The following is a 6639-nucleotide window of genomic DNA, read 5'->3' on the forward strand; positions in this document are numbered from 1 at the left end:
CACGTAGTATCCACAGAAATTATTTCCTTCTTCCTGTCACAAGCACTTTACGAGAAATAGAGGTCAATCAAACTGATAATGAAGCATTATAAATGGCATTGATGAAAGTACAACTATAGAATCAACGGGAAATGCGCGCAACTAGCTAGCTTGTAGTACTTACTTTCGGGTATGTATATCGCAGCTCCTTCGGCAGTCCCGGAGCTTCTGCGGTGAACTGTTTCCAAACCCTGCAAGACAAAGAAAATAATTATTATTAATTGGGATATCAGGAAATGAACAAAAAGTTGCCGATATGGTGCGGTAATGATCGATTGAACTTACTTGTTGAGCAATTTAGTCATGTCCGCATAGGTTTCGGGATCTTTTCGTCTCGAGTCTAAGACGGTTACTACTCCCCACTCAAGCTTAATCTCCAGAAGAACATAGTGGAAGCTGCGCACGCATGCATAACTCATCAATTACATTACTATAACCTCGCTCGAGTAATAAGGGAAACCGAATATGCACACCACAGTAACACTCACTTGAAGTTGTAAGGAAAGAGTATTAAATCTTTGTTTTGATGTTTGATCAATGATTGTAGCAAGTTGGTCTCAGCCTCTTCGACGTGCTTTTTAACCTGAATTTCATCTATGATATTTGTTGGGGAACGTAGTAATTTCAAAAACTTTCCTACGCACACGCAAGCTCATGGTGATGTATAGAAATGAGAGGAGGAGTGTATCTTCATACCCTTGAAGATCGCTAAGCGGAAGCGTTTATCAACGTGGTTGATGTAGTCGTACGTCTTCACGATCCGACCGATCCAAGTACCGTACGCACGGCACCTTCGAGTTCTGCACACGTTCAGCTCGATGACGTCCTCGCCTTCTCGATCCAGCAAGACGGGCGAAGTAGTAGATGAGCTCCGACAGCACGACGGCGTGGTGACGGTGTTGGTGAAGAACAATCTCCGCAGGGCTTCGCCTAAGCACTACGGAAACTATGACGGAGGATAAACTAGAGGGGACGGGGTTGCCGGCACACGGCTTGGTGTTTTTTGATGTGTCTTTGGTGCTAGCCCTGCCCCTCTATTTATATGTTGAGCCTTGGGGTCGAAACTTGGAGTAAAAGCCTCCACAAAGTCGGTTTCACCCGAAAGGCAAGAGTCCTTCTCGGACTCCAGGGCCAGACGCTAGGGTTCCCGGCGTCTGGACCCAGACGCCAGGGACCCTGGCGTCTGTCCCCTTTACTCCGCAAAACTTCCTTCTGCGCTTTCCAAAAACCTTGTGGGCTTTCCCCTTTGGCCCAAATAACGTGTTCTCGTACCCAAACATTTCGGGAAACATCCGGAACCCCTTCCGGTGAATTCCGGAACTCTTCCGGAGATCAAACACTATTATCCCATATATCAAACTTTATCTTCGGACCATTCCGGAGTTCCTCGTCATGTCCATGATCTCATCCGTGACTCCGAACAACATTCGGTTACCAACATACATAACTCATATAATACTATATCGTCAACGAAAAGTTAAGCGTGCGGACCCTACGGGTTCGAGAACTATGTAGACATGACCTAGAACTTGTTTCCGGTCAATAACCAATAGCGGGACCTGGATGCCCATATTGGCTCCCACATATTCTATGAAGATCTTTATCGGTCAAACCGCATAACAACATATGTTGTTCCCTTTGTCATCGGTATGTTACTTGCCCGAGATTTGATCGTCGGTATCCAATACCTAGTTCAATCTCGTTACCGGCAAGTCTCTTTACTCGTTACGTAATACATCATTCCGTAACTAACTCATTAGCTACATTGCTTGCAAGGCTTATAGTGATGTGCATTACCGAGAGGGCCCAGAGATACCTCTCCGACAATCGGAGTGACAAAACCTAATCTCGAAATACGCCAACCCAACATGTACCTTCGAAGACACCTGTAGTACTCCTTTATAATCACCCAGTTACGTTGTGACGTTTGGTAGCACCCAAAGTGTTCCTTCGGTAAATGGGAGTTGCATAATCTCATAGTTACAGGAACATGTATAAGTCATGAAGAAAGCAATAGCAATATACTAAAGGATCAAGTGCTAGGCTAACGGAATGGGTCATGTCAATCACATTATTCTCCTAATGATGTGATCTCATTAATCAAATGACAACACATGTCTATGGTTAGGAAACATAACCATCTTTGATTAATGAGCTAATCAAGTAGAGGCATACTAGTGACCATATGTTTGTCTATGTACTCACACATGTATCATGTTTCCGGTTAATACAATTCTAGCATGAATAATAAACATTTATCATGATATGAGGAAATAAATAATAACTTTATTATTGCCTCTAGGGCATATTTCCTTCAATATTTGTGTTAATGAACCCAATATCATACATTTCTTGTTTTTTGCACTCGACGATCTTCAATCTGCATAATATAGTGAGGATAATTAATTATAATTACATGCAATGAAAGAGCCGAGCTATATATAGAGTCTTAATGACAGAAATAGTACTAACAGACAGTAGCAAAAGACCGTTAATTTATCGAGGGCCTTTTGATTGAAGAACTCGAAGAACTCCTCAAATGGAACAGTCAACAGGTCAGTTCCAACGAGGTCGTGCTCCTCTTTAATACTCAGATACAAAGTATTCGTCCCCCCAGACTCTCTGCAGGTTTTGATGTACCAATTATGGAATCTTCGCATCATCGTTGTTAGAGATTTTTCATCTTTGACGAGAGGCTTCCTGTACTCGTATCTATGTTCGTCCACCTCCAAGAAATCAAAATGTACATCATCAGGCAGGTAATCTCCAAGATTGTTATAACCGGGCACCGCCCCCGGAGCATTGGCGACGATGTCGCTAGACACATTGAGCGGGGGGCATGATTGCTTTGCTAGTTCGCCGAGCTGGGCAGTTTTTTTCCCAACTGCTCGTTCTTTTAACCTTTTATCACTGACAGTACTTCCCGACCGGTTAGCTTCGAGATATGTCTTTGAAGTAATGCGCTCATAGTTGTTTTTCGGCGGAGACTTTGGTGGTTTCCTCAGGGTATCGATAGTGCTCTTTGCTTTCACCGGATCTACCTTCTCCTCCGGAGGTGGATGTCTCTTTGCTTTCACCCCTTCAAAGAAGTCGTTCACTTTGCTCTGCACGATCTTCGCGTTTTCCTCCTCGGTCCTCTCGTACAGTAACTTCTCTAGAGGCTTGAGAGAAGGACCATATATGTATTGCCTCCCGCCTCTGATGGCTGTACTGCTAGACGCCGGAGCAGACGGAGCGGCTGCGGCATCTGTCTTCTTTCGTGCTTGCTTACGAGGCGGAGGAGAAGGACTATGACGCGCCGGAGCAGCCGGGGCGGCGGCGGGTCTCTTCCGCCCTTGCTGGCGAGGAGGAGAAGGACGAGGCTACTGGTTGCTCGGGCGTGCCGGTGCAGGCGGAGAAGGAGGTGGAGTGCCGCCACGCACCGGAGAAGGAGGAGGCTGCTGGCTGCTCGGGCGCGCCGGCGCAGGCGGAGAAGGAGGCGGAGTGCCGCCACGCGCCGGAGAAGGAGGCCGAGTGCCCTGATCGTTACTCGCCGGAGAAGGAGGCGGTGGAGGAGGCGGAGTGCCCTGACTCACCGGAGGAGGAGGAGGAGGCGTCCAGTTCGGAAGCTTGATGAACTCCTTCCGCCATAGGCATGGAGTCTTCATAGCAGAACCCAGCCGAGTATCCCCTTCACCGGTAGGGTGGTCAAGCTGGAGGTCCTCAAATCCCTCCATTATTTCGACCATCGTCACCCTAGCATATCCTTCTGGAATCGAACGATAGTGAATAGTTGCACTGGGTTCAGAAGGTCGAACTTGGCCGATAGCCTCCTTGACTTTTAAGTTCTGCCATTGCGTCATAAGGTGGCAATTTTGAGCCTCCGTGATAAAATCCACAGGGTAGCTAGCAGGAGCTGTCAAGACATGCCCCGGCTAAAGCAGCTCGGTGGAAGCCACACAACTTCTCCGCTGAGATGGCGGGGTAGCTTCGGGGGAAGCTTCGGCAGGTCGTTTGCTCCGATCTGCTTCTCATTCCTCTAGCCCTTGTACCCTTTCGTGCAGTGCTTGCAGTTGGCTCTGCTCCAGTTTCTTCCTCCTCTCCTGGGTTTTGAAACCCCCTGCATCCGAAAAACCAACCTTCCACTGAATGGAGCCTGGCATGCCTCGTGTCCGTCCAGGGTGCTCAGGATTCCCGAGGGCCATTGTGAGCTCGTCCTTCTCCCTGTCTGGAACGAACGTCCCTTGCTGCGCTGCATCGATACAGTGCCAAAGCCTGTTGACTGGTATTTTCAGTTGCTCGTCCGTCCAACGGCACTTCCCTGATACAGGGTCCAAGGTTCCGCCAGCCCCGAAGAACCAAGTCTGGCAACGGTCTGGCCAGTTCATTGTCTCTGGTTCGATCCCTTTATCAAGCAGATCATTCTCAGCCTTGGACCACTTAGGCCAGGCTTTGAGGTAGCCACCTGACCCCGTGCGATGGTGAAACTTCTTCTTCGCAGCATTTTGCTTGTTTGTTGCCGACATCTTCTTACTCTTTTCTGATGTCTTGTGGGCCACAAATGCGGGCCAGTGATCTCTGATCTTCTCATATTTGCCAATGAATTCTGGTGTCTCTTCTTTGTCGACAAACTTGTTCAGCTCCTGAATAGGCCTGCCATCTTCTTAAGATCACAAGACTTGATTAATTGCTCTTTAACTGGCTTCTCCGGATCCTCCTCTGGCGGTAGGGTGAAATTAGCCTTCAGCTCAGTCCAAAGATCATCTTTCTACATATCATTGACATAAGACACCTCAGGGTCTTCCTCCTTAGGCTTATACCATTGGTGGATTCTGATCGGGATCTTGTCCCTAACAAGAACCCCGCACTGAGCAGCAAATGCGTTCTTTGTCCGGATGGGTTCAATCGGTTCGCCGTTGCGCGCGATTGCTGTGATCCCAAACCTTTCATCTAAGCTCAACTTTTTCTTTGGGCTTCGTCTCCTTACCAAAGTTGTGCTCGATCCGGAGGGCTAGAAAAAAGAAGAAATACGAGAGTTAATTAATATGTGTACATATACCAAAACAATGAATGCATCAATTAGCTAGTCAGCACAGGCATAACTAATATATATACCTGGCCAGACTCGGTTCGGTCACCGGAGCCGTCATCACGGTCTCCTTCTTGCACCGTCATTGGGTCACCGGAGCCGTCCTGATGGTCTCCTTCTTGCACCGGCATTGGGTCAAAGGATCCATCATATTCATAGCCTGCTTCTTCATGCTGTCCTTCCAGACCATCGGTGTCATTCAGAAACGATAAGACGGCATCACTTCCTTCTGCGATTATCTCCCCCAACATCGCTTCTGTTGCTTCGTCTTGGGGGGTGTCCATAGTTTCTACAAATATTTACAACATGGCAATTATTATTCAAACATGACAGATATGGATATATTAGTGGCAAACGTAGAACTAGCTAGCTAATCACAGTAAGGAATCATATTAATTAGTGGCATCGACGCTGCTTCTCTAGGGTTTGGGGTAGCCTCGACAACGCTTCAAGGGGGTAATATCGACAACGACGAGATACATACACGGGAAAATAATGTTATCGGGGAGGGGGTATATCGACCCACCCCTCCCACGTGTTGAAGTTATCAGGAGGGGGTATATCGACCCCCCGCCCATGTGTTGAAGTTATCGGGAGGGGTTTATATCGACAACAACGACATACGTACATGGAAAAATAATATTATCGGGGAGGGGGTATATCGACCCCCCCCCCACACGTGTTGAAGTTATCGGGAGTTTATATCGACATGACATATGTACATGGGAAAATAATATTATCGGGGAGGGGGTATATCGACCCTCCCCCTCGTGTTGAAGTTATCGGGAGGGGTATATCGACGACGACAGAGGAGAAGATCGAAGAAAAAAAGAAGAAAAAAAAGAGGAGAAGAAGAAAGGAATAGAGGAGAAGAAGAAAAAATAGAATATTTTCTATTTTTTCTTCTTCTCCTCATCTCCTTTCTTCTTCTCCTCTTCTTTTTCTTCTTTTTTCCTCTTCTTATTTATTTCTCCTCTTCTTCCTCTCCTCTTCTTCTCCTTTCTTCCTCTTCTTATTTTGCTTTTTCCTCTCCTTCTTTTTCTTTTTCTTCCTTATTTCGAGCTAGATATATAAAACTTTTCTAAAAATGTAACTTTTGCATATATAAAACTTTTTCTTCTTCTTCCTTCTTCCTTCTCTTCCTTCTTCCTAAATATATAAATCTTTTCTAAAAATGGAACTAACCTAAAATTAATGTACTAAATTAGAGAACATTAATGTACTAAAATTAATGTATTTTTAAAACACCATGCATATTACAATTGAAAAAATACATACATTCATACAAAAAACATGTAAAAAATACATACATACATATATGAACATACATAAGAAATACATATATCTAAAAAAATACATACATACATATATGAAAAAATAAAAACATCTAAAAACATGTAAGAAAATAGCATATATATATATATATAACTAAAAACAACGGCGGCGGCGGCGGCAGGGCCGGCAGGGGCGCGCGGTGCTCACAAGGGCGACGTCGGGGCGGGCAGGGGCGAGCGGCGTGCGCCGTCGGGGCG

The sequence above is a fragment of the Triticum dicoccoides genome, chromosome 1B, assembly GCF_002162155.2.
Source record: "Triticum dicoccoides isolate Atlit2015 ecotype Zavitan chromosome 1B, WEW_v2.0, whole genome shotgun sequence".
Classification (NCBI taxonomy): Eukaryota; Viridiplantae; Streptophyta; class Magnoliopsida; order Poales; family Poaceae; genus Triticum; species Triticum dicoccoides.